The following is a 10,207-nucleotide window of genomic DNA, read 5'->3' as shown; positions in this document are numbered from 1 at the left end:
TCTCTCTCCTTTTCAAATAAATAATATATTTTTATACCTTTATCATTATCTTTTCTCTCTCCTTCACTCACAACCACTTTCAAAATATATTAAAAAATTATAGGAGGTGAACAGTGTCTTTTCAAATATACAGATGAACAGTAACATTTTCTCTCTCCTCTACTCACAACCACTTTTTATACTCTTCATATTATAAAAACCCCACTCACACAATTTAGTGGAATGGATGTGAATGCTCTTATGCCGCATCCCACCCCCTATTTGTATAAGTCCATACATGTTTTATAAAAAATATACTTTTTAACACATAAATATTTGATTATTGATAAGATGGTGTCAAACCTTAAAAAGACATACAACTCTTGAACTAATATATAAATGCTCGTTTATAACTCACATTAATATTAAGACACATATAGAACAGTAATAGTTGTGGATGGATTGTATAAACCCCTATTAGACCATGTGTAGTGGTTTAGCTCAATAATGCCTCCATCATGGGGCGTTTTGCGATACGTGGCAGTCCAGTTAGCATGGGACATTATTGAGGGTTATTGTAAAAGTGGCGTAGTGGGAATAATGCCCAATAACGCCCCTTCCAATATTAAACAATTATTTTTTTATAGAGAGGAGGTTAAAAAAAAAACTACTAGTTGGACCACTCCGATTGGCCAGTCAACATGGTCTCATGCAATTTTGAGCGTTGTTTAAACCACGTTGAATCAATTTTTTTCAAAAAAAAAAAAAAAACGCTAAAAACGCCCCATGTAATGGGTTCCGGGCGTTTTTGGGCGTTATTTTTTAAATTTAAAAAAAAACGCCCCACTACGGGGGGTCTTAGTGAGTAGACCTGTTACAAGCTCTTTTAAAGGAGCTTAGAATAAATAGAAAAGATGTTTCTAGGCTTTGGTGTGATAATCTTGGTGCAACTTTTCTTATGACTAAAATTGTGTTCTATGTTAGAACAAAACATGTAATTTCAAACTTTGTAAGAGAAAAAGTTGCACAAAGAAAAATTCATATCAACATAGGATCAATTTGCAAACATCTTCACAACGACGCTATCAACACAAAGATTTACATTTTTATGTCTCAATCTATAAGTTGCTCTCCTCCTTAGATTGCGGGGAATATTAAGCCACATACTTAACAACATTAGTTGAGGATAGATTAGAGTTCAAATGAGAAGAAATTTTTTGTAAGAATAAAAAAAAAAATTTCAACCAATAATAATGCTTTATTTTTACTTCATTTAATATAAATATTAATGTTACTGTATGGGTACATTGTTAAATCTACATAGGTCATTAATTTGTAGTCTTCCTTTTTAATAGCTAACTACATTAAATAATTTGTAACTTATCCTCAAAATACATATTTTTTCAAAAAAATAAAATAAAATAATTCAAAGTGTAGGATAAATTACGAGTTGTGTAGGATAAGTTACAAGTCGTGTAGGATAAATTTCAATGTGTATGATAATTTCGAAATATGTAGGATAACTTTTGATGTGTGTAAGCAAAAAAAGTTAGTGTGGAGGATAATAGTCTTTATGACTAATTAATTAGTAAAAAATGATAATAAATGAGATAAGTGAAAAACTATTTAATGTTTTACAAAATTACCATTTGTTCTTTTTCTTCTTAATTAAATTTTCTTCTCAAATGAACCTTCCCCTAGATTGTTTAATACGCTTATGTATATAAACTACATTTGTAAGCCTTACTATGGGTGAGCAAATTAACTAGGGAAATTGGCCTGTAATAAACCCACCTAGACCTTATTGGCCATTAATAATCCCACCTCAGAATATTTCCCCCACTAGTCCCACCTTTCACCTATTTTTCCTACAATGGTCCCCCGTTAAAAAAGCTTAACGGAGTTAAGCTTTTTTCCAAATTACAAACAGATTTTTAGGGCTTTTGATTAGAACGACGATACGAGTCCATTGATGTAAAATTTGGCTCGAAACGGTGCTCCAAACGATAAAAACGACGCTTCAATTCGGGTGTTTAAATTTCCAATTAACCAAAATCAAGTCACTTGGAGCACCATTTCGAAGTAAGTTTTACATCAATGGACTTGTATCATCGTTCTGATCAAAAGCCCTAAAAAAATCTGTTTGTAATTTGGAAAAAAACTTAACTCCGTTAAGTTTTTTTAACGGGGGACCATTGTAGGAAAAATATGTGAAAGGTGGGACTGGTGGGGGGAATATTCTAAGGTGAGATTATTGCAGGCCAATTCCCCAATTAACTATGATAACTGATAATCGAACCATAACCAATATAACCGAACCACTATTAACAGATTACCGACCTAACTAATGGTTATGAAACTTTGTTTAACCGATCAAACGGTTATGGTTACGGTTATGAAGCTCTGGTTAACCGATATAACCGAAACCGAACCAAACTTTTAATGTTAAGTTTATACAATGGATTTATGTTTTACATTAACCATACATAAGTTTTATGTTAAGATAAAAGTAGGTTGGTAACAAAATAATCCTGATGTGATGGCTCCTATGCATCAATTTTCCAAACCTACTTTCCCTTATAAGGGTGTTTGGATGCAAAACAAGAAAGACAAATGTGTAGTGCCTGATTTTTTTATATGATCCAAATTAATGAGGTACAAATCGTTGGTTCCAAGCTTAAATGAGTGTTCCAATAGTCAAGTTTAGGTGTTATCGATGTCTTTGAAATATCAATTTGGCAAGGCAGTCATTTTCTCTCGAGTTTTGCCTGTAAATGGTGTTTTAACCAATATTGGAAATTTTGATTTCTATACCGAATTTTATACCGAACTTGGTTTATGTAGGTAGCTTGGTAATCATATAAGAATTTTTTATTCTATAATTTTCAAAATCGATTAATCAAAACCGCCATAACCGATCAGTTATGACTACTGTTATCTATTTACCGACATCTCAATTATGATTATGGTTTTAAGCCAAAACAGACCCATACACTTCCCTGAGAGAACTACCAAATTGACTTGATATCCTTCCACATCATTTTATCCGTTATGATTATGGTTATCTATTGCGGAAACATTTTGGATAATCAAAAAGGAAATCGGCTCATCTGGTAATTCTATTCACCGGCACCAATTCATCAGTTTATGACAATTCAAGGTCAGAGTGTTTTTTTCTTTATTTATTTTTTTTTTTTAACAAAAAGTCATGTTTGTTGCATTTAAAGTTGGGTAAATTACTTTTTGAGTTCTTGTGTTTTAGTGGTTTTAACCACTTGAGTCCAAAATCAAAAAGTTTAACGTCCTGAGTCCCTAGTCTTTTATTTTATAACGTTTTGAGTCCAATTTTGTTCATTTTATAACGATTTGAGTCCAAAAATTGGACTTAAAAGGTTAAAATTTGGACTCAAAAGGACTCAAATGGTTAAAGAAAATGCTTATAGGACTCAGGTCGTTAAACTTTTTAATTTTGGACTCAAATTGTTAAAACCACTAAAACACAGGGACTCAAAAAGTAATTTACCCTTTAAAGTTTATTTCTTGCAAGTAAGTTTCTAACGTTATTATACAAAAGCTTTCATAAATCAAACTGTATATCAAAAATTAGTCGAACATAATCAAGAATAATTCATATCACATCAATTTTTTTTTATTTTATTCACCCCAATGCACAACAATTAAGAATTTTTATTTTATGAAATAATCATACTTTATTGTCATTTGGTTGGTATGAGTGTATGACCTCGCATACATGATATGCGAGGTCATGTCATGGTATGGGTAAGCAAATTTTTTATAGACTCATAGGTCTGCTTCACATCCTTGATATAAGGGTATTATGAGACTCCCTTTGTCCAATCTAAAGGTAGTGTTGCATGTCCAATCTCGAACGTGTTATTGATTAAAAGATACACATTTTTACATTAAGTTTCGTGAGGACACTTATAGCGTTAAACTATATGCCCGATCTGACTTTATTCATTGTTAGCGGGCTTAAATTACAACCTCATAAAAGCTTCACTATCAATCATTCGTTTTGGATTTTTGAAGTAAACAATAACTTCCAGTTGGTCAGTTTAATTCCGCTCCTCATCATCACCTCAATCCTGCTATATTTCCGCCTACATCAACTTTATAAAACCTTAGTTTTGTTTTATTCAATCTTGGTTAAATAACCATACTATTACAAATTTACAACAATAAAGTTTTCAATAAGAGAATATAAAAAGGTTGAATACATTAGAAAAATCATTAGATATGTTACAATACAAATAGTATAGGGGGTTAAGTGTAATTGTAATATAGTTGAGGGTGCATGTAAACAAATTAGTTGTTACAGTATGGATGAGCCAATAGATTTGAGAATTATCTCCCTTCTCTATTTTTCTTCGTGTTTAATCTTTCTCGCTAATTAAGCTTGATTACCAATTTCGTTCGTAACAAGATAACTTTCATGATATGATACATATGGCCAAAATAAACATAAATCATATGGATTATGCCTCGCAACTAAAAAAATATCCTCTAGCAGAAACAATATCACAAGTAGCGTTTGTAGTCCAACGGTTAGGATAATTGCCTTCCAAGCAATAGACCCGGGTTCGACTCCCGGCAAACGCACTTCTTTTTTTCTTCTGAAATTACAACTTTAAAATTTTATTTTGAAGTCACAAAATTAACAGCTGAAATTAAAGTTGAATCTTTTCGTTTGCCGCGATGTTGAATAAAGTTCAATGAATCATAATTTTCTTGATTTATTGATATGACCGGAACGGCAAACGGGTACATGCACTAATCGACTTTTGTTCTGGTTATTGAGTGTTATGTACCTTTTGTCTAAGGCTTGATGCAAAACTACAATTGAGTCAGCAGTCTCTCTATTCCTACGGGGTAGAGGTAACACTGTCTACATCCTACCTTCCTCAGACCCGACCTTAGCATATCTTCATCTCTTTTTGCAAACAATTTTATCCTCTAACAGCAACAAAAACAACACCAGCGTCTGTAGTCCAACGGTTAGGATAATTGCCTTCCAAGCAATAGACCCGGTTTCGACTCCCGGCAAACGCACTCTTTTTTTTTCAGCTCCTCCACTGTTTCCTCAGCTACGGTCGACAGTTATCGACCTAAAAGGTTAGAATCAATCTTTTAATTTTCTGCTAAATCCTTAGTGGCGAAACAAACTATTTTTAAATTTTAAGTTGTTACCGGTTTAAGTTTCATTAGCTTTTGTTGAACGCTATGTATAACAATGCATTAGTCGTAAAATTAGGTATAAATGGATTCGAAGACAAGTGTATCGCAATCATTATTTATATATCTATCAGCACAGAGTCAGTAAGGTTAGGTGAAATTAGTTAGTTACTTGCTATATATATGCATTTGTGCTTGTTTGTCATCGATATGTATTCTACTGAACTGTTAGCGTCATGAGGTGATAAGCAAGTGGCACATAACGTTGTGTGATTCAGAATGTTTGAAATTTTAGATAAACTGAAAAGAAAACCGATGATGCGGTTGAATTACTATAGGAAGTTATGGTATTGTAGAAGTTTTTGGTGATGCACGTAACGGACTTTTTTGCTGAATGTTGAACTAACAACGCGGTTTTTGCTGATTCTTGTTGGGTTCACAGACCTTGTGGCCCTACAAGAGCTTAACTTGGGTAACAAGTTTTCTAAACCTTAATTAGTTTCTATAAATATAATCTATGTACTTGTATTCTTGTAATTTGATTATCACTTTAATAAAGAATAACCTAGTTGTCACTGTGGATGTAGGTCAGTTTATACCGAACCACGTACTGACAACTTAAAATAATTTAGAATGTAGTTGCTTGAGGTCGGCATTCCGAGAATCAAACTCGAGACCTTTTGCACCTAAAGCGAGAATCATACTGCTAGACCGAATGGCTCATATGATATGACTTTATGTAAATCTTCATAGTTTATAGTAGTTATTGTAGTTCAAAATGTTTACACAGATTTCGAGTTAGTATATACATGAATCTGCTTTCCTATAATTATATGTTTTTGCGGTTTGTGCCATAGATAAAAAGTGTGAAGAATAACTACTCGCAGTGATTAATTTTAATTTCTTTGTATGAACAAAAACAAAAAGCCAAAATAAGCTAGCAGCAGTTACAAAAAAGGGGCATTCCGAGAATTGAACTCGGGACCTCTCGCACCCTAAGCGAGAATCATACCACTAGACCAAATGCCCACTTGCTTGTAACAATATTTGTTATCTGTATTTATAGTCATATAGTTAGTGCAGTTTGTTGAAGATTAGCTGACAGTTTTTCACTTCATCTATATGGAAATTAATAGGCACAATTAACTAGTTTTGACTTTTGAACACATACATGCAAACATTTTTTTTTTGAAGAATACATACATGCAAACATATGCATATGTACTGATGTAACACATATAATAATTTTTTTTCACCATATATCACCTTCTGATTTAGATCAATTACGCAGGGTTGCTTGTTACGCAGGGTTGCTTGTTTTGGTAAATAAACCGAAGCTAAATAAAAGCTTCCATAACCATGAGTTGTATCTTTTGTCAAAGAATCTTGTCAGATCTATGTTCATGTGTTTTAGAATATTTTAGTTGCTAGATTTTATTTAAAATGCCAAGTTGAGTTTGCTTTATATATATAACAACAATGCCATTGAAAAAATACATAATTTTAGAATGGGGCATTCCGAGAATCGAACTCGGGACCTCTCGCACCCGAAGCGAGAATCATACCACTAGACCAAATGCCCACTTGGTTGTCTTATATCGCCTGTCTTATAAATTATAATTTATGTATTGTAATGACTTCGGTATATTATGCAAGCATTTACACTTGATGACTACTACTTGTATGAAGATAAAATAGCTATGATTTTAAACTATGCAAAATTAAAAAAGAAAAACAAACATTTTGAAGCTTTTTTTTTTTGTATGTCTGCTTTTATTTATTATCAGTGCTTTTAAACTAGTTTTGACCTTTATAATGCTGTTACAATAACATTTTGCCATGACTGAAAACTCACATCTCATTGATGGCAGATTTTAGGTTCAGATATGTGTTATGTGCTTTTGACTTTAAGCCAACTTTAATTTAATATCAAATATGCCACAGTTTAGAGATGTATCGACTATCGAACAACTACTATAGTTTTAAACCACTAAAGTGAAGAAAGTGAAGAGGCAACTCTCCAGCAGACGTTTGCATATACCAAACACACAAGTGCGCTTATGAATATATACAGTGGTGGATCTAAGAACCTTTTTTACTGGGTTCCTTTTGGTAGATTCTCACTAATTCTCACTATTTTTTTTTTCAAATCATACAAGGTTTTCACTATTTTTTTCCAAACCGAATGAGTTCCTGTGAACACACAAAAGTAGCATAGATCCACCCCTGAATATATATATCTATTTACAACTGTATCTGCATAAATGGTGGCATATCATACTATCTTCTGAAAAGATAGAATCACCTTGAACTCTTAGTTTATGATTGCCTATTGTCGTTAGATATGTATTTTTAAGCCTTGTCAGATATGGTCCTTAATCTGGAATCCTTGTCAGATATGGTGAATGGCTTAAACAATATTAAGGGGTCGAATAAGTGGAAAAATGTTATACAAGTTATCTTTACGCTACAGTGTGGAGTATTTGGAAGGCTCGAAACTGGTTAGTTTTCGAATGTGTCCCGTTTAGAGTTCCTAGCGTGGTGGAGGAGATCAAGCATGGCCGGCCCTGAAGGTGGGCGGGGAGGACCACCGGCCAGGGCCCGCTATTTCGAAGGGCACGTTATTTAAAAAAAAAACTCCGATATGTATATGTGAAAATAAATAAATAAATTAATAGGGTATACCCATACAAACACCAACATAGGCCCACTTACAAAACTATTTTTATAGTTTAGATTAGTTATTAGCCTATTTGCATTAGATTTAGACCATTAGTGAGCCCAATACCCAATTTCGTTAAGGCCCAAGGACACGTTTTTTCGAATTCGAACAGGGTACATGAATTCTCAGGGCCGGCCCTGAGATCAAGGAAGAGTCGTATATGTGGCTGAAGTTTCGAGCTCCGTTCAGCGGGCTTGATCGAGTGAGATGGAGGACATTATTATGTAATGCGTTTTTTTTTTCCTTTCGTCGGGATCCTCAGCTTCTTGTTGGCCCCTTTGTTCTATTTTAAGAGTTATGAATAAAATAGCCTCTGTTCAAAAAAATATATATATTTTAAGCGTTCCCTATTCATGATTTGAATTCATAGACAAAGGATTATGTCAGATCTATAAGCATATACTTTTATACACAGATCTGTTTCAGAAAGTCTTCAGTCTGCATTAGTAGCAGAATATAAAATAAAATAAAATAAAATATCGACACATGGAAAATTTAATAAAATGAGTTGATTTTGTCAAAAAGGGGGGCATTCCGAGAATCGAACTCGGGACCTCTCGCACCCAAAGCGAGAATCATACCACTAGACCAAATGCCCTGATGTTATCTATTTAAATATATCTGTCTTGTATGTTTTAGAGGCCACACTTATATTGGATTATATATATCAATCATACATTTGTTTACGAAGGTATTGTTGGGTTCGTAGGCTTTGTGGTAGCCGGCCCTAGTTATTAGGCTCATTTAGTTAACTTGTTGACTAAGGAGTTAACCTTGATCTTGTTCTAGATATATCCATAATGTAATTGTAATTAAAAGAGCATGTAATAAAAGTTATATCCAGTTGCAACCCATGGACGTAGGTCGCCTTGACCGAACCACGTAAATTCTTATGTTCTTTATTTTCTGCTAGCGTGTGTGTGTGTTTGTTTCGCTTCCGCGTGAGCCTACTCTAGTTTGATGACCGACGCCTAACAAGTATTAGTATATATGTACATGTATAGTTTAGATGATAGTTTGCAACTTATGATCCACAATTTTTGCATTTTCACAAATAATCATACTGTGTTTCTCTTTTAATCTTTTCTGCAAGGAATATAACAGAATTAGTTTGACATGGTGGTTTATGTTTTCTTATTCTGGTAATGCAGTTCTTAACTTTTCACCAAGTTGGTGCCTAAGAATGTTGGCAAAAAATAACGAAGGTACATTTGCCTAATCAGGTAGGAAGTTACATATCCTTGTCATGAGTTGAGTTTATTGAAAGAATCATTTTAGATCTAGAAGCACATGTTTGTGGCATATGAGATCATATTTAGAGTGGAAGGTATGGAGGAGGCAAGTCCTCCAAGGATGGGCCGCCACGTCACCGCCACGTAGGAGTGGCTTGGAGGGGATGGACCTAGGGGGTGGAGGATGAACCCCTTTGTGTGTATATATGTATGTATGTATAGGTATATGTGAGAGAAGAAAGAAGAAGGAGGCCCGGCAACTTCGGCTGTGGGCTGCTGGTGAGGACGGGACGGGAGGGAGGGGGGGCGGTGTGGGGGACCGGCGCCGGTCCTAGCCGGGCCTCAGCCGACCCCCATACCTTCTAGTCTTAGAGAGAGGTAGTCTTGTTTGCAAAAGTCAGAGTTGACTTTGGATGATATATGTACTAGAATGTTGAAGTAGAAAAAAGTAGTGGCATTTTAGACATGAACTATTGCTGGCAGTTTACATTGTTGAGTTGTAAATATTTGGGTGTTGTGATAATTGCTGGCAGTTTACATTGTTGAGTTGTAACTATTGCTGGCAGTTTATATGAAATTTTTTGCTTTCTTAGTTCTCTTCTCACTAAATTTGTTGTTTCGATGAGTTAGAAAAGTTGCGTAGGACTGAACGTCACTGCACCGGTTGAGTATAGGGGATGTCCTTGCGAGATGTGAATTTAGTAATGCTTGCTAAATCGTGGTGGCGGTTCAAAGTTGAAGATAATTGTTGGTGCAGTTTTGTGTCTGTAGCTTGTTCTTACGTCATTGTAATGTATACGGTCTGTTGTCAAGTAATAGAGATAAAAAGGAATAGAAGAGATTGTATTGAGATATTCGATTGTAATACATTGGAAGAAAAACACAGGAATTTGGAATTTATAAGAGGTTACAAGACAATAGAGAAGGAAATAATTAAAGTCTTTGGCTGGAAATTAGGTTGGCAATGAGCTGTACGGATCTTTCAATTTTGGGAGATGATGTTGCTATCTTTGACTGATCCCCCAAACTTCTAATTCATTCCTTTTTTCTAACACTCCCCCTCAAGTTGAATAGTGGGATT

The 10,207-nt window shown here is 34.3% G+C and overlaps 5 non-coding genes across 5 annotated transcripts; 2 read left to right on the top strand and 3 right to left on the bottom strand.

Moving 5' to 3' along the window:
• The first annotated feature begins 4,527 nt into the window (after window positions 1-4,527).
• On the top strand, window positions 4,528-4,599 carry TRNAG-UCC. Its single transcript has one exon. It is a non-coding gene; the product is annotated as a tRNA-Gly (tRNA).
• A 378-nt stretch (window positions 4,600-4,977) lies between these two features.
• Window positions 4,978-5,049, top strand: TRNAG-UCC. The gene has a single exon. It is a non-coding gene; the product is annotated as a tRNA-Gly (tRNA).
• A 1,080-nt stretch (window positions 5,050-6,129) lies between these two features.
• TRNAP-AGG lies at window positions 6,130-6,201 on the bottom strand. Its single transcript has one exon. It is a non-coding gene; the product is annotated as a tRNA-Pro (tRNA).
• A 481-nt stretch (window positions 6,202-6,682) lies between these two features.
• On the bottom strand, window positions 6,683-6,754 carry TRNAP-CGG. The gene has a single exon. It is a non-coding gene; the product is annotated as a tRNA-Pro (tRNA).
• A 1,666-nt stretch (window positions 6,755-8,420) lies between these two features.
• Window positions 8,421-8,492, bottom strand: TRNAP-UGG. The gene has a single exon. It is a non-coding gene; the product is annotated as a tRNA-Pro (tRNA).
• Between the last annotated feature and the right edge of the window lie 1,715 nt (window positions 8,493-10,207).

The sequence above is a fragment of the Helianthus annuus genome, chromosome 10, assembly GCF_002127325.2.
Source record: "Helianthus annuus cultivar XRQ/B chromosome 10, HanXRQr2.0-SUNRISE, whole genome shotgun sequence".
Classification (NCBI taxonomy): domain Eukaryota; kingdom Viridiplantae; phylum Streptophyta; class Magnoliopsida; order Asterales; family Asteraceae; genus Helianthus; species Helianthus annuus.
This window is presented reverse-complemented; position numbering and strand designations above follow the sequence as displayed.